Genomic DNA, 25,429 nt, shown 5'->3' with positions numbered 1-25,429 from the left:
AAGGCCCTGAAGAGATGCCTGGGGTTCTTCTCTTACTATGCCCAGTGGGTCCCCAATTATGCGGACAAGGCACATCCGCTTATTAAATCCACCGTTTTTCCCCTGACGGCTGAGGCCCGCCTGGCCTTCAACCGCATCAAGGCAGATATTGCCAAAGCCACGATGCACGCTGCGGACGATCCATTCCGTTCCAGGTGGAGAGCGAGGCGTCGGACTTTGCGCTGGCCGCTACCCTCAACCCGGCGGGCAGACCCGTGGCTTCTCCCGTACCCTCCATGCCTCCGAAATTGGACACTCCTCCATCGAAAAGGAAGCCCAAGCTATTGTAGAAGCTGTGCGACTTTGGAGGCATTACCTGGCCGGCAGGCGATTCACTCTCCTCACTGACCAACAGTCGGTTGCCTTCATGTTCAATAACACACAGCGGGGCAAGATCAAGAATGACAAGGTTCTGAGGTGGAGGATCAAACTCTCCACCTACAACTACGATACCTTGTATCGACTTGGGAAGCTCAATGAGCCCCCAGATGCCCTATCCCGCGGTACATGTGCCAGCGCACAAGTTGACCGATTCTGGGCCCTCCACAATGACCTCTGTCACCCGGGGGTCATACGTTTTTTTCACTTAATCAAGGCTCGCAAACTGCCTTACTCCATCGAGGGGGTCAGGACCGTGACCAGGGACTGCCAGGTCTGTGCGGAGTGCAAACCGCACTTCTATTGGCCAGGCAGAGCGCACCTGGTAAAGGCCTCTCGCCCCTTTGAGCGCCTCAGCGTTGATTTCAAAGGGCCCCTCCCCTCCACTGATCGTAACGTGTACTTCCTCAACGTTGTTGATGAGTACTCACGATTCCCCTTTGCCATCCCATGCCCTGACATGACCTCTGCCACCGTCATCAAGGCCCTGCACTGTCTTTTCACCTTGTTCGGTTTCCCCACCTACATCCATTGCGATCGGGGTTCCTCCCTCATGAGCGACAAGTTACGTCAGTTCCTGCTTAGCAAGGGCATCGCCTCAAGCAGGTCGACCAGCTACAACCCCCGGGGCAACGGACAGGTGGAGAGGGAGAACGCGACAGTCTGGAAGGCCGTCCTTCTGGCCCTCCGGTCTAGAAGTCTCCCAGTCTCCCGCTGGCAGGAGGTCCTCTCCGATGCGCTCCACTCCATCCGGTCACTCCTGTGCACTGCCACCAACGAGACTCCTCACAAGCGTATGTTTGCCTTCCCCTGGAAGCCCACCTCTGAGGTCTCACTCCCGTCCTGGCTGACAGTCCCAGGGCCCGTCCTCCTCCGGAAGCATGCGAGGAGCCATACATCAGATCCCCTCACCGAGAAGGTCCTGCTCCTCCATGCCAACCCACAATATGCCTACGTGGCACATCATGACGGGCGGCAGGACACAGTCTCCCTTCGGGATTTGGCACCTGCAGGCTCCCCAGCGACCATCACCACCACCCCCGACCCTACACTGTCTTCGCCCACCTCTACCCACCTACCTCAAGAACTGGCACTCGCAGGCCCACTGGTGACCATCACCACCACCACCACCCATACAGCAACCCCCCCTCCATCGACTCAACAACTGGGTGAAGAAGAGGACAACACGCTCCCGGATGCGCAAGTCTCGACACTGGTGCCCACACCACAGCCGGGACTGAGGCGATCACGGCGGAAGGTCAAGACCCCAGGCAGACTTGCTCTTTAAGCCCACTTCACCCCCGCTGGACACTTTTTTTTAACAGGGGGTGAATGTGGTAAACCACTGTATTGTATTGTCACATGCCTGGGCTTGTCCCTGCTGGCTCCGCCTGTGGCACCTCCCCTCGGGCTCATGTATAAAGGTGGCTGGTCTCCGCCTCTGCTCCAGTTCGGCATCAGAGGCCAGGAGGCTTTCTGTTTAGTGTATTAAAGCCTCAGTTACGTTCACCACTCGTCGTGTGTTCATTGATGGCATATCAATTAAATCGAGGCATTCAAGAGGGAATGAGGCTGTTATTTGAAAAGAAACAATGTGCAAGGTTACAGGGAGAAGGCGGGAGAATGGCACTCAATAAAATGTCCAGAGAGCCCGTGCAAATGTGATGGACTGAAGGGTGCAAAAATTCTGTGAGTGTTATCAATCTTTCCTCATGTGCCTTGATATCAAATTTTGTCCGATAACACTCCGCTGAAATGCCTTGGGACATTTTACTACATTACCGGTGCTTTATAAATGCAACATGGGTTCGATTCCGGGCTCGGGTGACTGTCTGTGTGGAGTTTGCACGTTCTCCCCGTGTGTGCGTGGGTTTCCTGCGCGTGCTCTGGTTTCCTCCCAGAGACCAAAGATGTGCGGGTTAGATGGATTGGCCATGATAAATTGCCCCTTAGTGTCCAAAAGGTTAGGTGGGGTTACTGGGTTATGGGGATAGGGTGGAGGTGTGGCCTTAAGTAGGGTGCTCTTTCCCAGGGCCAGTGCAGACTCGATGGGCTGAATGGCCTCCTTCTGCACTCTAAATTCTATAATTCTATGATACTACGAAGAGCAGTGACATTGTTGTGTCGGTACCTATGGCAGCACATCAGGAGAAGCAAAATCACATGAATGACAATGAGACCAAAGGTTTTTTGGTCTTTTAATTGTGAGATAAGATGCACCTTTGAGCTTCCTCCCATCACCCACTGTTCACTGGAATCTTCAACTGAGCATGGCTCAGCTGGATGGACCAGAAAACACCGCCCCCCTTCCCCCACCAACCCGATTACCAAATCCCTCACCATGAGGGATGTCGGATGGGTAATTGTGTAATCTATTGCCCTGGATGACCACCCAACCAAGTAGCCCAAGAGACACCATGAAGGGAGACCTCAGACCTAGGCCAGAATTCCCCAGGCGTTGCGATTCACTGTTCCCGCCGGCAGTGCATCCCCGCCCGCGGGTTTCCTGGTGGATTCAATGGGGAATCCCATTGGCAAGCGGGGGGAGTAATGAATCTCAGTGCCAGGGAACAGGCACCACTGATATACACGTGGCTAGGAGACCGGAGAATCCAGCCCCTGATCTCCCAGATGTTTTGGGACTGGAATGTTTTTTTTTAAATCAAACATTTTAAAATGAGAAACCAGGCATCAGGAATAGTTGTTTAATTTAAAAGCCTTTTCCTTCTGGTCTTATTAGGAAATGGAATTTTGCAACGAGGGGAGCAAGCACCATTCTCCCACCTTGACCTCCTCTTCAAGCCCCACCGCAGTTCACACCCTGTCCATTTGCAAGCTCGGGATTAAGTGGGTCACCTTGCTCAAGATGTTTTATGGATTGGGGACGCCAAAGGGAACAGGCAACAAGACATGGGGATTTGTACACTCAAAAATCATTTCTTAAATCCTGCATGTCCCTGTTTAATTCTTATTAAATTTGTGTCTCTGGTTAATCTACTTCTACCTCCCTTCAGGGAACGCTCCCCAACCGAGTCAAAAGGTCAGGGAGTATGGACTTTGGGGCCTCAAAGCCTTTTTTGAGTGAACAGGCCCCTGGTCACAGAACGCAGATGCCTGCAAGACCTAGTCAGCAGAGCCCGGTTTTACATGAAGCATCACACCTGGGACAGAGGGTGGGGGTTGGGGAGCTGACACTAGAGTTGTCATAACTCTACAACTCTGACTCCACAAAGTCTAGCCAGCATCTGGAATGCAAATCAAAGACAGCAAGTGCTTCCCAAAGAATGCACTCACTCTCCCATATTCCTGATACAAATGTTTAGCTATCTATGATGAAAGCTAAGATCTCCGGATTCAAAGTGCATGTATTTTAATTGACTGTAATCATTCTGTTTCGCCTGGCAGATCTTTCAGTAGGAGGCAGTTTCTAAGAGGAACTTTCTATTCCATTCACAGAGGGGGGAAAAAACTAGTGCCAGGGATCTGAACTGTGCGGAAAGGCAGAAGAGATTTGTTTTTTTGGGGAGTAAGATGATGTTACAAATGTACACAAAATAATATATTAACATGGTCTCTGCGGCGCTGAGGTCCCAGATTACCCAATGCCTCCATTTTTAAATTCTCATCCTCATGTTTAAATGGTCTTACCCTTCCCTATCCCTGAAACGTTAGACAGCCCAAGGACTCTATGTTTCTCCAAATGGCTCCTTGTGCATCTCCCACTGCCCTCTGCCCTCGGAGTGACTGTGGGGGAAATGAGACGGTCACCCACCTCCTTGTGGAATGTGCCTTTGCAAAGAAGGTCTGGAGTGAGATGCAGTGGTATTTGTCAAGGTTCATCACGAGCAGCTCTGTGACACAGGACTCTGTGCTCTACGGATTATTTCCAGGGGGACACACCGAGACAAACATCAACTGCTGCTGGAAGGTCATCAACTCGGTGAAAGACGCTGTTTGGTCTGCCCGAAACTTGCTGATCTTCCAGTGCAAAGAGCTGTCCTCGACCGAATGTTGCAGACTGGCACATTCCAAGGTCCAGGACTATGTGCTGAGGGACGCACTCAAGCTTGGGGCAGCTGCCGCCAAGGCGCAATGGGGAAAGACCACTGTGTAAGGTCTTACCAGCAAATGTACACCGAGGGGTGGGTAACAGTGTAAACCCCCCTCGGTCTGGGCCACCAACACTCCAATGTATAAAAGAAATATGACAATGTAAATGTTTAATAAGGAATTGTAACGTAAAGAGCGATATGTGTGTAATGTTATCAAAATTGAATGGAAGAAAGTCAAGGCAATGTGTAACTCTGATGGAAATGTACAGTCAAGACAATTCGAAATGTTCTGTAATGTTTAGTATAGACTTTATGAATAAAGCATATTAAAAAATTTTTTTTTTAAATCTCCCACTTCCTTCACCCCATCGTTGCCGGCTGTACTTTCAGCTGCCGAGCTCAGTGGTGGGAAGCCTGCGGCCTGGGGGGGTCACATGAGGCCCATCCGGGTTCTGAGTGCGGCCCATGAGACATTTTGTTGACTGCTGCCCACACGCAGGGTTGCCACATTCCGCTGATTTCTGTCCGCGTGGTTTTTTCCTGTCGGTATGACGAAAGTGATTCGCACGTAAATCTAGGGCAAGTGAAGTGAGGTGCATGCTGACAGCGCACAACACTGACTGTGAGAGCCGTGTGCTCCCTCTGTGTCCAAAGTGTAAATACTTCTTTTGTGTTTACCATTTGAAGTTGATGGGAGTTCTACTAATATATTAATGGTTAAGCATTTTCTATAACTCATTATGAAATATTCAGCGAGTATAAAATGTATTTAATCTTATTCCAGGGTCATGGTTAGTGAACAAGCCTGATTTCAATCTTGTGGTCCAGTGAGATGAAGGAGGGCCATTCATGTCGCCCATTCATTAGCTTAGGTTGCCCATCAATGCTCCTATACTCTGGATTTTAGTCTCTAAATCGCGATCTCCAGCCTCTCTCAAGTTTGGGTTAGATATCATTCAGAAAACAGTTCTGGGCATCCCATCACATGAGAGGCATATTGGGGCAGCACAGTGGCTAGCACTGCTGCCTAAGGTGTAGAGGACCCGGGATTGGTCTCGGCCCCGGATCACTGTCTGTGTGGAGTTTGCACATTCTTCCCGCGTCTGCGTGGGTTTCACCCCCACAACCCAAAGGTATGCAGGTTAGGTGGATTGGCCACGCTAAATTGCCCCTTATGTGGAATAAATAATTGGGTACTCTAAATTTATTTTATTTAAAAGAGAGACATATTGGTCTTGGAGGGATTATAACGCAACTTCACCAGAATGGCAGGACTAAAAGGGTTAAATTATAAAGACAGGGGGCAGGATTCTCCGTCCCGCCTCACCAGTTTTCTCCTTCCTGCCAGCCAGCCAATGAGTTTCCCATTGGGAAATCCCCGGACATGGATGCGCTGCCGGCGTAACGGAGAATCCCGACAGCGGAGAATCCAGCCCAAATTGCGTAGATTAGGCTTGCATTTCCTTGAGTTGAGAAGATTAAAGGGGTGGTCTCATTCACAGAATCACAGTGCAGAAGAGGCCCTTCGGCCCATTGACACATGAAAAACACCTGACCTGCCTACCTAATCCCATTTGCCAGCAATTGACCCATAGCCTTGAATGTTATGATGTGCCAAGTGCTCATCCAGGCAGTACATTCCTGGCCATCACCACCCTCTGGGTAAAAAGGTTTTCCCTCAAATCTCCCCTAAACCTCCTGCTCCTTGCCTTGAACTGGTGTCCCCTCATAACTGCCCCTTCAAGTAAGGGGAACAGCTGCTCCCTATCCACCCTGTCCATGCCCCTCATAATCTTGTGCACCTCGATCAGGTCGCCGCTCAGGTGTGTAAGATGATTCAAGCAGCTGATGGGATTGATTGGGCAGATTGAGAGAAACTATTTTCTTTAAATTGAACTTTGGGAGTAGGACAAAAAGAATCCAATTCAAACTGCTGGTAGGTACCTGTACCCAGATGTTGAGTGAGGTGGCACGTGACTCGGCTACGATGCCTCTACAGTTGAACAGTGCACTGACACCCATTTCCTAAGCGCACACTTGAAAGTTAACCAAGATTCAAGAGGGCTGGTAATGTGTAACTGTAGACTGCCTTCAAACAGAGGAAATCATTGTGAAAAAATGCCCCCCCCCCCCGGCCGAGTTAACACTTCCTTACTTTCTGCCCTGAACTCACAGGAGGGCAAATTCGCAGCCCATTGCTCTCTGGAGAGGGACGCGCGCTGCAACAGCGCTCTTGGTTTTGTCACCAAACTCTGAGAAGCTAACACTGAGACAGGGAACAGGCAAGGGTTATTTTGAATCACACCATGAGACCCTTCACATGCGCGAGTACTCGCAGGCTGGACCTAATTTTACAGCCCCACCCCCATCTTAAAGTTAATACATCTGCACCGCTCCCTCAGTGTTCAGCGGAGATTATGTATTCAAGTGCTGGAGTGGGATGCAAACCCATAACCTTCAAGAGTGAAAGATGGGAGCGTTACTAATGAGCCAAATTGATATAGCGGGCTACCTCATACATGCCTATATCTGGAAAAAACAAATCCAAGGTTCTTCCTGTGGTGGCTGTTATTACAAAAGGGTGGTTAATCATTAATGACACTTTGTAATCAGTTTACTATGTGCTGCCTGTGCTCACTGCCTATCGGCTTCTTACCACCATGTGAAACAAGATCTTTTTATCCTACACCTGGTTGAAAATGGCTGCGAATTACTGTGGGTGGGACAGGATGTCATTAAATGCAAGATAGAACCTGAGGGGCTGTTTTAGTCAAACACTTTGAATTTCAACACCTGTTGAATTTTGTTTTGTTAATGAATTAGTCAGTAAATCCCAAACTCAGCTGCCTGGATCCTAATTCACACCAGGCCCCCTTTTCCCATCAGCCTGTGCTCACTGACGTTCATTGTCTCCCTGTCCAGCAATGCCTTGAGTTGAAAATTCTCATCCTTCAGTTCACATCTCTCCGTGGCCTTGCTACGCCCTACCTCTCTGACCTCCTCCAGAACTAACGCTCCGAGGTCTCTGCATTCCTCCAATTCTGGTCTGATTTTCATCTCCACACCATTGATGCCAAGGATGGGATTCTCCATTTTTGAGATTAGGTGCGATGGCGGGTGGCCCTGGCAGCACCTTTCCCACTGGTCAGAATGGCAAGATCCCGTTCCGGATTCAGTACTTGAAACCTCATTAATTAGGCTCAGGCAAGTTCCTCTCCGAACCACCTGGCGGGCCGGCAGCTGATTCATCCTCCTGCCCTCAGCTGGCCGGTTCGAAGGTCCCAGCGCCATGTTGAAACACTAGTCCAGCACACTCATATCACTCTCAATCCATCTGCCTTCACCAGACCCTCCAACATGTCAGCAACCCAGAAGCAAAAGATGAGTAGCCTCAAGAAGAAGGGAGCACCAGCTTTCAGCACCAGGGCCCTCGAGGACCTTACTCAGAGAGTCTGGGCCACAGGCATGTCCTGTAATCCATGGATGGCTCAAAGAAGCACACCAACCTCACCTCTCCTGCCTCAATGAGGATTTGTATGAAAGCTCTCCAGACCATTAGATCCATTCTCACTTTAGCCTCCCCTCTGAAAAGATATTGAGGACCAGAATCATTAAAGGCGGCTGGATTCACCATTTTTCAGGCTAGGTGCCAACGCCGGTATGGGAACTGTAGCGTTTTACGACGCTAGCAGCAGCGCCGAGTAAAACTCCCGGCTCCCACGATATAACCGGTTGGAGAATGGCTGGGTCAATGGCTGCGCATAGCCACGGCGATGACCTGCTGCGGTCGCACCGTAGAACATGGCGCCGGCTGTGCGTGGATCCGACCTGCCAAACAATGCTCACCCTGTCCACCCCCTGGCCACCGCCGGCCACCCCCACCAGTCCCCCTAGCCTTTGCTGAAGCGCCCCCCCCCCCCCCCCCTGGCCAGTAGCATGGCTCCCGCCCGACTGTGGCGCGCTGGACACAGTCCGCAGCCGCCATGCTGGGTTACCGACTGCTCAGACCTCACGTCCCTGCGTGGACGGGAACTCGGCCCATCGGGGGCGGAGCATCGGGGGGGGGGGGGTGGGAGCCTTCAGGTGACGCGTCAACACCGTTCCAACGGCATGTGGCGCACAATGTGATGACACCATTTCGGAGGGAGCGGAGGATAGAAAACCGTTGCCGCCTCAGATTTTGACGTTGGAGGGGATTCTCCGCGCGATCACCGATTATGATATTGGCGTCGGGAATGGTGAATCCCGCCCAGGGTACTGAAAACAAAGATGTGAAGGAAAGAGCTATGGGAGAAGTTTGGAAGCTAAGCTTTGGCACCTTAGATTGCATTTTTCTTCATTCTACTTCACCCCTGGAACTCCAGCACAAACATGGAGGTGAGCAGCAATTCAGTCCCAGGTGTCACATCTGGAGCCCTGTGGGGGGTTGGGGGATGCGCTTGGAAGAACTATGAGAATTAATTTGCTCATGATGAATGAATGGAATTGAGGGCTGCACGGTGGCGCAGTGGGTTAGCCCTGCTGCCTTACGCGCCGAGGTCCCAGGTTCGATCCCGGCTCTGGGTCACTGTCCGTGTGGAGTTTGCACATTCTCTCCGTGCTTGCCTGGGTTTCGCCCCCACAACCCAAAAGATGTGCAGGGTAGGTGGATTGGCCACGCCAAATTGCCCCTTAATTGGAAAAAATGAATTGGGTACTCTAAATGTATTTTTAAAAATGAATGAATGGAATATGTTTGGCCACTGATGAATGGCATTAATTGTTAACCCGTTAATCTATCTTTTATTATTGTTACAAGTAGGTTTACATTAATTCTGCAATGAAGTTACTGTGAAAAGCCCCTAGTCACCACGTTCCACCAGCATCAATACCAGCAACCATCTGCACAATAATGTAGCGGCCATCTACATACTAATGAGCGATCCCCGGGAACATTTGAGGTAAACAAAGCCAAGCCAGACTCCTCGGCGCCAGCAGGAGCCAACACAAAAGAGGTTAACGGACACCTAAAGACTGCCCATCGATTAGGGAACCGCTCCAGTATTGAAGAAATTGAACCAAGCGATTGGAACGAAGTCCAATCACTTGAAACCAGGTACGGGGTCCGCCCCGAAAGGCGGGAGGCCCCTGGGGACTATAAAGTAAAGCCCCCAAGTTCAAATCGTCCTTCTTGACAGGGGTCACTCAGCAACACAAACCAATCCTTGACCTGTCCAGCTGCCGCCAAAGAACGTTAGTCTCAAGTCAACGCTCGCTACGAGATAGGCGCTCCTAGCTACCAGTCCATACCAGCTTTCGAATCCCGCAGACTCAGAACCCGAACGAAAGACCATTTGTTCCCCGACCTGGTGGGCCAGTCCGAAGCTAAGTATTGGCCTGTTAGTGATAGAAATAGCTTAGAAAGTAGAGTTGATGCATGAGTAGATTTGACTGTGTGTAAATAAATGTGCTTTGATTTGAATCTTACTAATTGGTGTACTGAGTTATTGATCATGACTTGAACTTGAACCTCGTGGTGGTATGATAAAGATACCTGGCGACTCTAGAGCAAAGGTTATAAAACAGAGCCAATTGAACCAACCAAAAGTTAGCAACAGCGTACAGAGGGAGAATTCAGAATATCAAATTCACCTAACAGCACGTCATTCGAGGCTTGTGGGAGGAAACCGGAGCACCCGGAGGTAACCCATGCATAACCCACGTTATTCTCCCTCACTGATGGCATGGAAGAATTGATGCAGCTGTGCCCCACTGACGCTCGTTTTGACTCTCCAAGGCCACATTACTGCCTTCCACTTTGTAGCTTTTCAAACTTTGACCTGAACCTATTGATCTAAACCTATGGGTGGCAAGTGATTAGCACTGCTGCCTCACAGCTCCAGGAACCTGGGTTCAATTCCGGCCTCGGGTTTCCTCCGGGTGCTCCGGTTTCCTCCCACAGTCCAATGATGTGCAGGCTAGGTGGATTGGCCAAAAGGTTAGGCTAGGTGGGGTTACTGGGTTACAGGGATAGGGTTGGGCCTTACCTTAGGTAGAGTACCCTTTCAGAGAGTCGGTGCAGATTTGATAGGCCAAATGGCCTCCTTCTGCTCTGTAGTGATTCTATGATTCTATTGTCTTAATCCCTTTAAAAGTGCTAAATGAGAAATCTGGCTTGCTCGTGCTTCCTGGGCAATGGGCTGAGTCCTTGAATGACCTGAACCCTGTCCACTGTAGTGGCACCAACAAGTGAGCAAGAAAGAGCCCCAGAGGCCAGCTTCCTGGTCCGCCCAGAGTTCATCATACCCCTCCTGGACAGAATCGATCCTACTTTCCATTTTGGAAGTTGCCATTTACCTGAGCTTTGAGATGATGGTGCTGCACTTGCATTATAGGACAGAGTTCAATTTTCCCTCCCTCGCTGTCCATGTGGAGCCTCATGAAGTGCAGGTAGAGATGCCGCCAGTTATTATCCAGCCTCCCCCACTGATACTGGATCCTGTCATTGTGTTGGTGGGCATTGGCCCACTGCACCCCCCCCCTCCCCCGAGTCCATCACCTGTGAGAGGCCCATGCCTCACGTGGACCTGTACAAACCGCATTTGGAGACTGTGTGCACCGTGACTTTCAATGGACCCCCCACCCTCCCCATGAGACCTTCACATAATACTCCCCCATCCCTATATTATGTGTTCCCTATCTGCAGTCTACGGATGACCCTGTGAACATCATCATACCCTCTGCAACCCAATACAAAGCCTGTCACATCCAGGGACATTGCCTGTTGGACAGCCCGGCACACCAAGCTGTGGATTTTCCTGTGGAGAACAGAGCACTTGCCCTCACTGCCGCGGGGTACACCATGCTTCCAATAATAGCTCCTGTTGCATGACTGCTACTCTTCTGCACTGTTGCCTCAGGAATGTCTGCACTCTGTGACTCCTGTCTGCCAGCCCCTGAACTTAAAGGAGAGTCTTGACATAGTTCCCATTCCCAAAGAGGACTATGGACAACAGCGACCTTCACAAAGCCCTGCAGCCCCAACCTGTTTGGTGTTCGTGGGAACCGTTCTTTGAGTTCCACCCCATAATCTGCAGTCTCTGTCCATCCACTTCCAGTAATACATGTGCTATCCCTTATACCCCCTGTTGGTTTGTGTGACATGCAGCCTTGTTGGGTCCAGCTCCCCTCCCCTCAGTCTTCTCTCTGCCTTCCACTGTTTGTCCTCTTCATCCATCTCCTTCTCTCTCTGCTTGCCATTGAGAGCCCTCACCCTCACCCTTGCATAGTCTTCCTTTCACATTGTCACTCTAGTGTTTGCCCTTCCCCTTCCTGCTTTGCTGCACAGCCCATCTTCCACATTTCCATCCTTGCCTTCATCAGCCCACCCCCACCCCCATTGCCTCACCTCACACGCCACCCCTGCATGTGTCCCGCAGCACTGTCCTTTCCAGATCATCACTGGTATGCAGCACATGGGGAAGGAGACCTCTGTACTCCCCAGCCCCAGGCGTTGTGGGGATCGGGCTGAGTGACACAGGAGGATCCATGGGTCCAGGAGCACGGTGCTGTCCATGAAGACCAGATCAGCATAAAGAGTGAGAGCAGGTTGCGGCCTGCCCTGGCAGAGTGGTGGACAGCACATCAGGAGCAGCACAGCACTATGTCACAGCTCAAAGTCTCTTCTGAACTAAGGACCGCGTTGTGCATGCCACGTTTTATCAATTGGGTTTCAGAGAGATAAAATTTCCTGAAGGCGTGATGCAAGATTGGAATGTCTGATTAGATTCCTTCAGGCAGCTGTTTTAATGAGCATTCTGAGAGACAAATGAATGCCAATGGCATTCATGCCACCTGCCAGCGGGAAGACCAACCCATCATTGGGAGAAATGCAACGTTATTTTACACCAGCGGAGTTCCAATCTTTCATCTCCCATTAAAATCTCTGTTTCTGCCCGCCATCAAACCTGCCAGGGGTGATGGGAGAACTCCAGCCCTAGTTTTCAACTGCCAAGGCCCTCAGCTCCAAATTCCCACCCAGAACCTCTCCCCTCCTCTCCCCTCTTTTAAGACATTCCCTCACACCCACCTCTTTGATCGAGCTTTGTGTCACCTATCTTATTATTATGTGGCTCAGCGTCAGATTTTGACATATAATGCTCACAAGAAGTGTTTTTACATTAAGGGCACTATATAAATGCATGTTGTGGTTTCCATAGCATGTCAGGGGAAGAGGAGGTTGAGGGTGCAATCTAACCAAATTGGAACAGACTCCGGTGAAGAGTGCGTTTAGCTGGGTGTTTCCCAGCGCTTGCAGCACCGAGAAGCACCATGCTATCTATCGGGACTCTGTCTCAATTTGGGGTCTCAGCGGGGAATGCCCTGCCAAGGCCGATCTTAGTTCCTGCACTGAGGAGCTCCACATTCTGCCCAGAGGGCAAGCACCGGGGAGCCTACTATCCCCTGGGAAACCCATAAGTGCTGTTTGGTCTTATCCCCATTAGTGGGGACCAGCACTGAACAGTGTTTGTCAGAGGTCTCCAAGGCAAAGGGGTTAGTTCCCAATGCCTTAGGTAGATCAGGGCAGTGCATATTAGAGTGAGACTAGCCCGATGGACACAACGGAACTTTGCTCTTTTCTTAAGTATTACGGCATGTTTATCACAAATTTTGCAACCACATTGTCCCCCTTGCATCTCCTCCTGAAGAAGAATCAGGTGTAGGCCTGGGACCAGCCGCAGGAAACAGCTTTTCAGCAGATGAAGAAGCAGCTGTCGTCTTACTGGGTTACTGGCCCATTACGATCCTGCCAAACTCTTGCTGGTGACATGTGATGCAATTAGGGCCATTCTGTCCACCAGATGGAGAATGGAAGGAAATGTCCCATTGCCTTTGCCTCCCATGGAACGGAGGTATGTGCAGATCGAGAAGGAAGGTCTGGCGGTAATCTTTGCGCTAAAACGTTTTCACCAATACGTCTACCGCTGCCATTTCACTATTATTACAGACCATAAACCTTTGCTCGAACGTTTCAAGGAGGATACGGTGATTCCGCCCATTGCCTTCAGCTAGATCCATTGCCGGGCCCTGTTATTAGCCATCTATGAATATTCCTTCGAACATAGGCCGGGGACTCAAATAGCGAATGCATACACACTGAGCCATTTGCTTTTCCCCAACTTGCCCCTCATCGACCCCCAGGATGGTCAAGGTACTGGTAACTCTGGATTTCATGGGCTCCTTACCTGTCATGACCTCCCGGGTCCGTGAATGGGCCCAGACAGATCCGAGCCTATCAAAGGTTCAGCATGTGGTGCTATGCGAAGGGCAGCATCGACAACCTTCAGGCAAGTTACGGGCCTTTTCACCCAAGCTGTCTGAGTTCAGCGTGGAGAATGGTATCTTATTGTGGGGTACGTGCATCATCGCCCCGGACAGAGGTCAGGAATTTGATCTTTAAGGACCTCCACAACCAGGCCTGTCCAAAATGAAAATGCTGGCACAAGGTTACGTAAGGCGGCTGGGTCTAGATGTGGACATTGAGAAAATTGCCCAATGATGCTCTGTTTGCCAGGAGCATCAGAAGCTCCCACCGGCCAAGTCCCTGCATCATTGGGAATGGCCAGAACGGCCGTGGGCATGGTCACATGCCAACTTTCCGGTCCATTTCAAGGATCCATGTTTCTCTTGTTGATTGACGGCCATTCAAAGTGGCTAGAGGTGCACAGGATGCCAGCGACCACATCCCAGGCAATCATTGAGAAGTTCGTTCATCGTTTTGCACGCACGGCATCCCTGAAGTACTTGTCACAGATAATGGCACTCCATTTATGAGCGCGGAGTTCGCCAGGTTTCTGAAAGTGAATGGGGTGTGGCATATTCGGACTGCCCCATACCAAAGGTCTAGCAGAGCGTGCAGTGCAAACATTTCAGCAGGGCCTTAAGAAACAGTCCTTTTGGTTCAATGGACATTAAGCTGGCTCGTTATTTGTTTTGCTACAGGATCACGCAGTAACCGGGGTGGTCCTTGCCAAAATGCTGATGGGCCGGAGACTTTGTACCTGTTTTAGTCTGATCTTTCCAGACCGAGGTGCAAATTTGCACCACAACCAGGAGCAAGAAGGGCATTGCCCCATTCGCCGCCCCCAAACAGGACTGGTTTCTTACCAGGTGCAAGCCCAAGGTCGGATCATGCAAAAGCACCTTAATCACATTCGGTCTCGGCAACCACTGCCTCGGAAAATCCCTCGTCCATGGAAACTTCTGCTCGAACCGCGTTTGCTGCCTGATCAGACCACAGCAGAGCCCCAAGTGAGTCAAGATGCCAACGTGACTGAGGTTATTGTCTCGGAGATGGAATCGCAGGGAGCCTCCGATGGGGAACCTTCGGAGCCGCAGCCTCAGGCATTGCAGCTGCATTGCCGTTCATGTTGGAAGCACCGTTCACCTTCTGGATACACATCACCCGACCCAGTACCTTGGGTGCACAACACCAAGCCAGCCGCCAAGAGAGTCCAGCACCCTCCTTCTCTATAGTCTTTGGAGGATTCTTCAGACTTTGTGGGGGAGAGATGTTATAACCCACAAGGATCTTACGGGGTGAGAATGATTAACTACCCCATGGACCGTATGACCTCTGGTGGTGGCATGTAGGAGGAGGTCACACGTTGGATGGCTCCTGCCTGAGGCTTGATTTTTTTTTTAGAATTTAATGCCCAGGGGCAATTTTTGCTGAAATAAGTGCAGGAAGACATAAGGAAGAAGGAATTCCAAAACCCAAAGGAAAGCAGTCGTGAAGAAGAGGGCAAATGAAGGTTCGCCATTGAGTGGAAGAGTGGAACAACTGGAAAGTTGGCGGAGGCTGGTCGCTGGGTGGGGCCGCACTTTCGCAGCAGAAAAGATGACCGATGTGATGGTTGTGGAACTTGAAAAACAGTTTGCAAAGCCCATGGAGGTGATGAGGGAGGAGATGATGGAAGCATTGAAGGTGCTGGTGGAGGAGGCGATTGCCCCGGTGAAGGCAGCGGTGTCGAGGACATTGGCCGAGGTGCGGGAGCAGGGTGAGAAACTGAAGCGAGTGGAAGAGGCCTTGTCGCAACACAGTCATCAACTCACCTCGATGGGTGAGGAGCTGCAGAGGGTGGTCGAGTCCAACAAGGGTCTGTGAGACAAAGTGGAGGACCTGGAAAACAGATCCAGGCGGCAAAATCTGAGGATCGTGGGCCAGCCCGAAGGGGTGGAGGGCCCGAGGCCGACAGAGTATTTTGCTAAGATGTTGGCGGAGCTGTTGGGGGAGGAGGAAGTTCGCTCTTGGTACGAACATGGAACTCATAGGGCGTGGAGGCCTAAACCAAAGGCGAATGAGACGCCAAGAGCAGTGAATATTTGTTTCCGTAAGAACCGCGTGAAGGAGAAGGTCCTGTGTTGGGCAAAGCAGAAGCGGGAGGTGCAACGGGCTGGGGCTGGTGTACGTATATACCAATGCCGGGATTCAGGCTCAGAGAATCACCGGGGGGGACGCGAGAATCCTGCCACACTGCTCCAATGCTGGCCGCCCGGTCCGCCGGTGACCGGAATTTCGGCGCCAATAGCGCCCGCGTGGTCACCTCGCCGCCGGTCGGGGGTCATTGAAAGCGGCCCCCGCGCCGATTATCCGCGCTCGATGGACCGAGTGCCGCCGAGTCCCACCGGCGTAGTTTACATATAGAACAATACAGCGCAGTACAGGCCCTACGGCCCACGATGTTGCACCGAAACAAAAGCCATCTAACCTACACTTTGCCATTATCATCCATATGTTTATCTAATAAACTTTTAAATGCCCTCAATGTTGGCGAGTTCACTACTGTCGCAGGTAGGGCATTCCACGGCCTCACTACTCTTTGCGTAAAGAACCTACCTCTGACCTCTGTCCTATATCTATTACCCCTCAGTTTAAAGTTATGTCCCCTCGTGCCAGCCATATCCATCCGCGGGAGAAGGCTCTCACTGTCCACCCTATCCAACCCCCTGATCATTTTGTATGCCTCTATTAAGTCTCCTCTTAACCTTCTTCTCTCCAACGAAAACAACCTCAAGTCCATCAGCCTTTCCTCATAAGATTTTCCCTCCATACCAGGCAACATCCTGGTAAATCTCCTCTGCACCCGCTCCAAAGCCTCCACGTCCTTCCTATAATGCGGTGACCAGAACTGTATGCGGGACACCCGGCGGGACCTCGGCGTTCTGGCTGCGGGGGCCGTCCTGGCGGGGGGGTGGACCTTTACAGTGGCCAGGCCCGCGATCGGGGGCTACCGATCGTCGGGCGTGCTCATTCCAGGAGGGGCTTTTTTTAATAGAATTTACAGTGCAGAAGGAGGCCATTCGGCCCATCGAGTCTGCACCGGCTCTTGGAAAGAGCACTCTACCCAAGGTCAACACCCCCACCCTATCCCCATAACCCAGTAACCCCACCCAACACTAAGGGCAATTTTGGACACTAAGGGCAATTGATCATGGCCAATCCACCTAACCTGCACATCTTTGGACTGTGGGAGGAAACCGGAGCACCCGGAGGAAACCCACGCACACACGGGGAGGACGTGCAGACTCCGCACAGACAGTGACCCAAGCCAGAATCGAACCTGGGACCCTGGAGCTGTGAAGCAATTGTGCTATCCACAAGGCTACCGTGCTGCCCCGGCTTATGTTCCTCCGCGCCGGGGCCCTGTAGGGCTTTGCCATGTTGTCTGGGGGCTGGTGCGGAGACGGCAACCACAAGCATGCGACGTAGCGGAGACGGCCGCGGCGCGCATGCGTGGACCCGCGCCGGCCGTATAGAGCTGGCTCTCAGCGCCGGAGCAGCGTACAGCACTCCCGTGCTATTCTAGCCCCCGAGGAAGAGGAGAATGACTGGGCCTGGAGGCCCGTTGACACCGGCCTCGCTCGTGTCGATTTTGACACCGGCGTCAACACTTGGCCGCGATATCGGTGAATCCTGGCCCAATACTTTACTATGGAGTTGACGAGGAGGTGGGCGGCCTTCGGCTGAGTGAAGACGACACTGTATGACAGCAGGGTGCGGTTCGGCATAGTGTACCCAGCTCAGTTGAGGGTGACCTACAACTCCAAAGACTTTTATTTCGAGACTGTGAAAGCGGCGGAGGCGTTTGTGAAGGCAGAAGGACTGGGGCAGAAGTGAGAAATGGGACTGAGGATTGGTCTTGGTCTGAGTGTATGGGGGATGGAGGAGTATATGTAGCTCTATTTTTCACTGCATGTTGTTATATGTGCTAAATGAGTTGGTCAAGGTAAGAGTTGGGATTTTCCTTTGTAATGATGGTTCTTTGGAGTTTGTGTGTTTACACTGCGGTTGTGTGTTGAAGGGGATTTTGTTGTTTTTCTGAGACCAGGCAAGGGGGAGGGAATTGGAGGGGAGTGGGTCTGGGCAGGGGCCTCCACATTGGCTAGCTCAAGCTGGCTGTGAACGAGAGTGTGGTGGGGGGAGGGGCTGCAGCCATTGGAGCCTGGTAGAACAGGTTTTGATGGGCCTAGGGAGATGTGAAAAGTTGGGGGATGGGACCGATACTGGGTGGGGAGTTTTTGAGAGGAAGTGGATGGGGGGATTCTGGGGGAGGGGGGAGGGGCTCAATGGTAACAATGAATCGGGGCGGGCCAAGCCCAGTGGGCAGGGCCTGGAGTTATGATGATGATGGATAGGAGGGGAGTGGGTTGGGGTGAGAGACCCCCGGTTAGGATAGTTACGTGGAATGTGAGGGGTTTGTTGGAGGGAGGTTTTTCAGGGTCATCTCGGGGGTAGTGCTCATGAACTTGGAACCAGGGCCCCGAGAGGCCTTTTTCGGGGGGTCGGACTGGCTTGGACGGCAGGCGGGTGCGGGGGCAGATGTTAGCCTTTGCCTCGCTGATTGCCTGGGGGCGGGTCCTGTTGGGGTGGAGGTTCGCTTATTGACATGGCTTGGGGGGGAGGAGCTACTGGAATTTCTTTGACTCACGGGAAGGTGAAGTCTCAGCTGAAGGGGATGAAGGAAGGGTTTCACAATTCATGGGGGCTGTTTATTATGCACTTTGGAGAATTGGTTGCCATTGAACATTGGGGGCGGGGGAGAAGAGGGGGTTGGCGGAATTGTTGTCTTTGATTACACCATTTATGGTCTGATTGTTAATTTGTGGTTCTTTTTACCTGGAAGGTACGGGTGGATGTTTTGGTCGGTATATTGAGCGGGGTCGGTTTGTGTGTGGTGGATTGTTATTGTATTTGTTTTTGTTTGTTTTTTCTTTGGTTGTTTATTGATGAACATGTTGAAAATGAGGAGAATAAAAAGATTTTTTTTAAACTACCCCGTGGACCTTGCAGAATACGAGCCCCCCCTGATAAGGGGGCAAGGGGACCTCCAACAATGTCTGGTAATGTATAAATAGAGTCGGCCAGTAAGGCACCAACGAGGGAAAACCTAGTAGGGAACTACAGGAACTGGGCAGTACGGTAGCACAAGTGGAGAGCACTGTGGCTTCACAGCACCAGGGTCCCAGGTTCGATTCCCTGCTGGGTCACTGTCTGTGCGGAGTACGCACATTCTCCCCGTGTCTGCATGGGTTTCCTCCGGGTGCTCCGGTTTCCTCCCACAGTCCAAAGACGTGCAGGTTAGGTGGATTGGCCATGCTGAATTGCCCTTAGTGACCAAAAAGGTTAAGAGGGGTTATTGGGTTACGGGGATAGGGTGGAAGTGAGGGCTTAAGTGGGTCGGTGCAGACTCGATGGGCCGAATGGCCTCCTTCTGCACTGTATGTTCTGTGTACATAATAGTAGTTGTAAAATAAAGTACGTTTTTGTTTCTACAAACCCAATGCGGACTTTTTGTGGCCTTATAAAACAGTGCTTATCACTTCTCTCAGTCAGGCAATGCCTCCCCCAGTACCTTACACAAAGGTCTGAATCTAGATTCCAAAGTGTTGGCAGGTTGTCCAATCAGGGGATATGGCATATCTGACATTCAGAGACCGCTGCTTGGGTGAGGGAATGTGAGGCATTCAGAGCCCTCTAAACTTCTCAAACTACTCTGAAAAAACAGAAGGGATGAAATAGTTCAGGCAATGCACCAGAATTGCAGCCCTACTTTCCAGTTCTGTGGCTGCATTTTAACCTGATCAAATGTCACAAGTCAAATATATGCACAAAAAACCATCCTGGTCTGACTTGTCTACACCTGACTACAAAGCAGGACTGGTCATTGGCTGGGCTTGACTGCAGGGAATTGACTATTGATGCGGCCTACCTATTGACAATTGGTTTGGTCTACCTATTGAGTACATCTGACTACAAAGTAGGCCTGGTTATTGACTAAGCCTATCTATTGACTCGTTTTGACTATTAAATAGGCTTGACTATTGACTGGACCTAGCTGTTGACTTGGTTTTGCGGAAGCACAAGTTTTTGATCTTGACCAAGCCTGACTACAGAGTAGGCCTGATTATTGACTGGGCCTGACTACAGAATAGGTCTGATTATTGACCAGGTCTGGCTCCAAAATAGGCCGATTATTGACTAGGCCTGACTATAGATTCGGCCTGACTATTGGCCAGATCTGACTACAGAATAGGGTTGATTATTGACAGGCCAAACTACAGAATAGACCTGATTATTGACCAGGCCTGACTATTGACTAGGCCTGACTACAGATTCGGCCTGACTATTGACCAGGTCTGACTACAGAATAGCGCTGATTATTGACCAGGCCTGATTACAGAATAGGTCTGACAGTTGACCAGGACTGACTACAGAATAGGCCTGACCATTGACCAGGCCTGACTACAGAATAGGCCTGATCATTGACCAGGCCTGACTGTAGAATGGCCTGATCATTGACCAGGCCTGACTACAGAATAGGTCCAATCATTGACCAGGCCTGACTAAAGAATAGGCCCAATCATTGACCAGGCCTGATTATAGAATGGGCCCATTCATTGACCAGGTCTGACTATAGAATAGGCCCAATCATTAACCAAACCTGGCTATATAACAGCCAGATCATTCACCAAACCTGTATACAATAGGCCTGACAATTGACAAGGACTGACTGTCCACTCTACACAACCATCGTTTAGACCTGAACACACCATGGCTGATCATTCACTGGCTCTGCCTGACCATCGGTTAGGTCTATTTTCTCGTCCAGATCATCAACAATTTCTGTATTGATTAGATCTGGCTCTCCATGAAACAGACTGTCAGCGAAGACCTTGCTATCATCCCTTCACTATCATTGCAACCTAGCAAAACAACTCCTTGACCTGGCTACTGTTTGCAAAGAAACATCACATTGATAAAAGTGGTTACATTGTCTTGAATTATCACAACATGAAGCAAATTCTTTCAGTGACCTCTGATCTGCCACATTAATGAAAAACTAGTCAGGGACAGAGACTGCAACACACAGCCAAGTGTCTTCAAAAGTGAATTTAAATTCAGTACATCCAAGTTCTCTTGAGCCCAAATTACCCACTGTCAAATCCATTTATTTTCTTTGAATTTGTTAAAAAGGGAATGCGAGACTAGTTTTCAAGGTTATGAAGTGGGTGACCCTTTCATCGGGGAAATTATTCACTGTGACCAAGGGTTCAAATACCAGGGATTCATGTTAAAAAAATAGTCAATTAGCACAAATTAGGGAAATCAGGGGAAACATTGGACGTGATTTAACAATCGCATTGGGCCTGGAGCGGATCTGAGCACGACGGTTAAATAGCGGGAAAGGCCAAAATCGAGATTCATGCCAGGCGCGATTCAGTTTGTTATCTAACTGGTGTAGCCATCTCAGGTGACCACCAGCAAAAGACCATGGGAATTATGGCCAACCCAGGACTCAGACACACTCAGAGCTTGTGTGTGTATTTGCAACCCAGATAGCGAGACGCGCTCGAAACCCCCGCTCGTTTGCATTCTAATGGCCCATTTCCCCCGAACAAAAGGACTGTACTCAGGTAACCGATACAGATGCAGACTAACCGGCGCCACTCCCTTTGCTAAGAAAGCCCAAACAGCCAAGGTCAATGACCGCTCAGGCCACGCCCAGTCATCAAGGCACCCGCCCCTTTATTGGCCAAAATAGAAGGCAGTGATCAAAGCCTGTCGAATTATTGTGTCCAAGCTAAGGACCGCCCCAAAGAGCGCGAAATCCCAGAGGGATAAAAAGAGACACAGCCATGTGTCTTAGGTCTCTCTTGGATCCGGCCTATGCCAACCCAAGTGCAGCATAACGACCAGACAGACAAGTTCAATACCAACGATCGCTACCAGACAGATGAGCCCAGCAGAAACAGAGCCACTTCTTCCACCCAGCCACGCAAGATCCAGACAAAGGCCTTGTCCATCTGCATAGAGCCCTGAAGTTAAGTATAGGTTATTGTAGTTGTTAGGTGTAGTTTAACTTGTAGTGTTTTCTGTTGCATGTCAAAATAATCCTTGTGTGTAAATAAACCACCTTTGAACTTGAACTGACTAACTGGTTGTGTGGTCCTTTGATCGATATCCGGTAAAGCCTTGTGGTGGTATCATTTCATACCTGGCGACTCTAAAGAGCATCAATATTGGCGTCTCCGGTGCGAATTGGCAACATTATTGGTGACTCTAGTGGGATAGTATTCCACTCATTAAAAAGAACAACACTGGCCCACTCCCAATGGCGAGTTCCAGATCATGTGCAAATATGGCGAGTATATCTTTGACCCCGATTAGCACCAATTTCCATCCCATTAGCGAGATTGATGTTGAATGCAACGGCCTCCCGGGAAATAAGCATCTCCCCGCAAGAAATCAAGTGGGTGTTGTTTAGTATTCCTTTTTAAAAACATGAAGCTGGTGCAATGGCTGTTGAGGAGGTGAGTAGTCATCTCCATTCTCAGACATGCAGCTCAAGGGCACTGGAGCTGCTGCCCCAGTGCTCGGTGGGGGGGGGGGGGGGGGGGGGAGGGGGAGGGGGAAACACCTCAGCATAGTTATCAGGCTTGGTAGGGGGGGCAGAAGCGTTCGAAGCCGGGAGTTGCCCCTGGGCCGAGGGCGGGGGCGGACTTATTTGTATGTGAGGCCTTCAAGCCATCTTTAAATATTGTGGATACCCATAACCGGGGCAACGACAGCTGCTGCCTGTCTGTCTACCAAACACTTCCAGGACAGAGCCCTGTTCTTGGTTATATCCTGAAGGTCACTTTATCTCCCTTTGACTATGAGCAGTCTTTGGCGTCACAGCTGCAGGGCTGTTGCTAATAAGAAATTGCCCTAGTTGGTTGTGCAAGCACTTCACAGCTCTCAAATGGCTTCTCGTGGGTACATGTGCAATGTCTCAGACAATGATTATTGCATCGCATTGCAATCAACCTTTGAAGCCTGAACAGTTTGCGTGAACTCTAGAAGCTTCAGCACCATAGAGGCAGCAGCCAACAATCAAACACTCAGGAACTGGACTTCAGCACTGGGGATATCCTCACGACCAAAGGGTGAGAGCGTGGATCAGGGGAGGGCACCTGAGCATAGTCTCCCCAATATTCCTGGCAAGGGTCTGGGGTCTAGGGGCTCCTGCTGTGGCCGGGGTGAGTGTGAAGAGTGAGGGTTTACAGCACAACTGGCTTGGTGAATGGCACTCTGAGAGAAGGCGGAAATTGTAAGGGTGGGGGAGGCTTGGGGGGATTTGAGGATCCCGGGGTGGAAGCCCTAACTGATTATCGGTCTCCCTCCTTCTCCAATTCTTTACAGGTACCAAAATGGATGGTGGTAGTGGCCTGTAGAGACAGCCCTCATGGCAGTACAGGTGGCCGGAGAAGGCGCGGCAGCATCGATGCTGGCTGGAGACGGCACCCCATGTGTAGGGGGCCGCTGTACACCCTGATGACCTGGGCGCCCATCAGGCTAAGGAGGAACTCAGAGGGGGACGCCAGCCATGGCCCATGGTGTACAGGCGTCATTTATCTCTCAAGGCAATGATGGACAGCATGTGCCACAGGAGACTCCATCTCAACAAAGGGACAATGCAGTACCTGTACCATGTCCTTATGGACTTGGCACCCTACGGAGGAGGAGGATACCCGCTCCCGGTGGCCGTGAAGGTTACTGCAGCCCTGAACCTCTATGCCACTGGTTCATTCCAGGGCTTGAGTGGGGACTTGTGTGCGGTATTTCCCAAGCTACAGGCCACATGTTTAGCTAGTTTAGCACAGTGGGCTAAACAGCTGGCTTGTAAGGCAGAACAATGCCAGCAGTGCGGGTTCAATTCCCGTACAAGCCTCCCCGAACAGGCGCCGGAATGTGGCGACTAGGGGCTTTTCACAGTAGCTTCATTGAAGCCTACTTAGGGCAGCACGGTAGCATTGTGGTTAGCACAATTGCTTCACAGCTCCAGGGTCCCAGGTTCAATTCCGGCTTGGGTCACTGTCTGTGCGGAGTCTGCACATCCTCCCCGTGTGTGCGTGGATTTCCTCCGGGTGCTCCGGTTTCCTCCCACAGTCCAAAGATGTGCACGTTAGGTGGATTGGCCATGATAAATTGCCCTTAGTGTCCAAAATTGCCCTTCGTGTTGGGTGGGGTTACTGGGTTATGGGGATAGGGTGGAGTTGTTGACCTTGGGTAGGGTGCTCTTTCCAAGAGCCGGTGCAGACTCGATGGGCCAAATGGCCTCCTTCTGCACTGTAAATTCTATGATGAAATTCTATGATAATCTATGAAGTGCATCCATGAGGTCATCGATGCCCTGTTTGCCTGGGCAGCTGACTATATCAAATTTGAGTTGCATCAGGCCCAACAAGATGCCCGAGCTGCAGGATTCTCCAGCATAGCCGGGTGCCCCAGGTCCAGGTGGTATTTGATGGCACACATGTCGCCTTGCACAAACTGGGGCATCAGGAAGTGCCCTTCTTTAACAGGAAGGGGTTCCGTTGCCTGAATGTTCAATGCGGGTCCCACCCCCAATTACCCTGTTCCACCTTCCAAAGGTCTGCGCATCATCACCCCAGGGTGATGGGGCTGTGTCGGCACTGTCAGCAGATCAATATACAAGGCAGGAGAGTGTTGATCACTCGCTGCGAGGTAAGCTCTGGTGCTCCTCAATTTATGCCAAGTCTGACTGCTGACAATGCGCTCACACCCAACCTCTGAACGGCATCTCCATAGAGGGTGTTTGATCTTGGACCACTGTGCCCTAGGGGTGTGAGGAGCGGAGGGCAAAGAGGGTGGGGTGCAGGCAGGCCCGCTGTTAAAATAAACGTGATAGAGACTTCAAATGTATCAGGTGTGACATGTTTTAATTGTGGACATTTGGCATTTCCATTCCCCCTAGCTACAGATAGTGACCTCACCAGGGCCCACTCAGTGATCCTCAATATTCTTGATCTTACGTAGTCCACTGCTACACCTAGATGTGTCCTTAGGATGCACAACAGAGGTAGAGGCAGCCTGCTGCCTTTCACGCCCTGTAGCCTTTCATGCCCTTGGCGGATGTCTTTTGGGGGGCCTGGAGCTGGAAGACCCCGGCCGACTTACCGGTGTCAATGGCTTCGCTCTGCCTCCCTGATCTGGCTGCTGCCCTTGAGATGTGCCAGTGTCAGGAGGGGGGAATTTGGAAGAACTGGAAAACCGGTGTCGTCCCCGTGATGGCAGGTCCTGGTTTAGCATCAACTCCTGCACCTGTAGCCTTGGGACACCTTCAATTGATTATGTACTCGCTGGAATGTCGCTGACCCCCCGCTTGAATCTCACAGCCATATCCGAGCATCTGTATCAGCTCTGGGATAACCTTGACCAGAGATTCGACATCTGACTGCGACTCAGCTGAGCCCTGGGAACCAGCAATGGCGAGAGGTTTGTTGGGGCTCATTTCCGACACTAAGTGCCGTTAAATTCCGACCGCCATCTCGCCAACGCGGCTAACAAGAACCACTCCCGTCAATCGCGACCAAAATGGCACCTAGAAAAGTTTCCTTTAAATTGCACCCCCAGG

Source organism: Scyliorhinus torazame, chromosome 1 (assembly GCF_047496885.1).
Source record: "Scyliorhinus torazame isolate Kashiwa2021f chromosome 1, sScyTor2.1, whole genome shotgun sequence".
Lineage (NCBI taxonomy): Eukaryota > Metazoa > Chordata > Chondrichthyes > Carcharhiniformes > Scyliorhinidae > Scyliorhinus > Scyliorhinus torazame.
The sequence above is the reverse complement of the archived record's forward strand: the minus strand, read 5'-3'. Positions refer to the sequence as shown.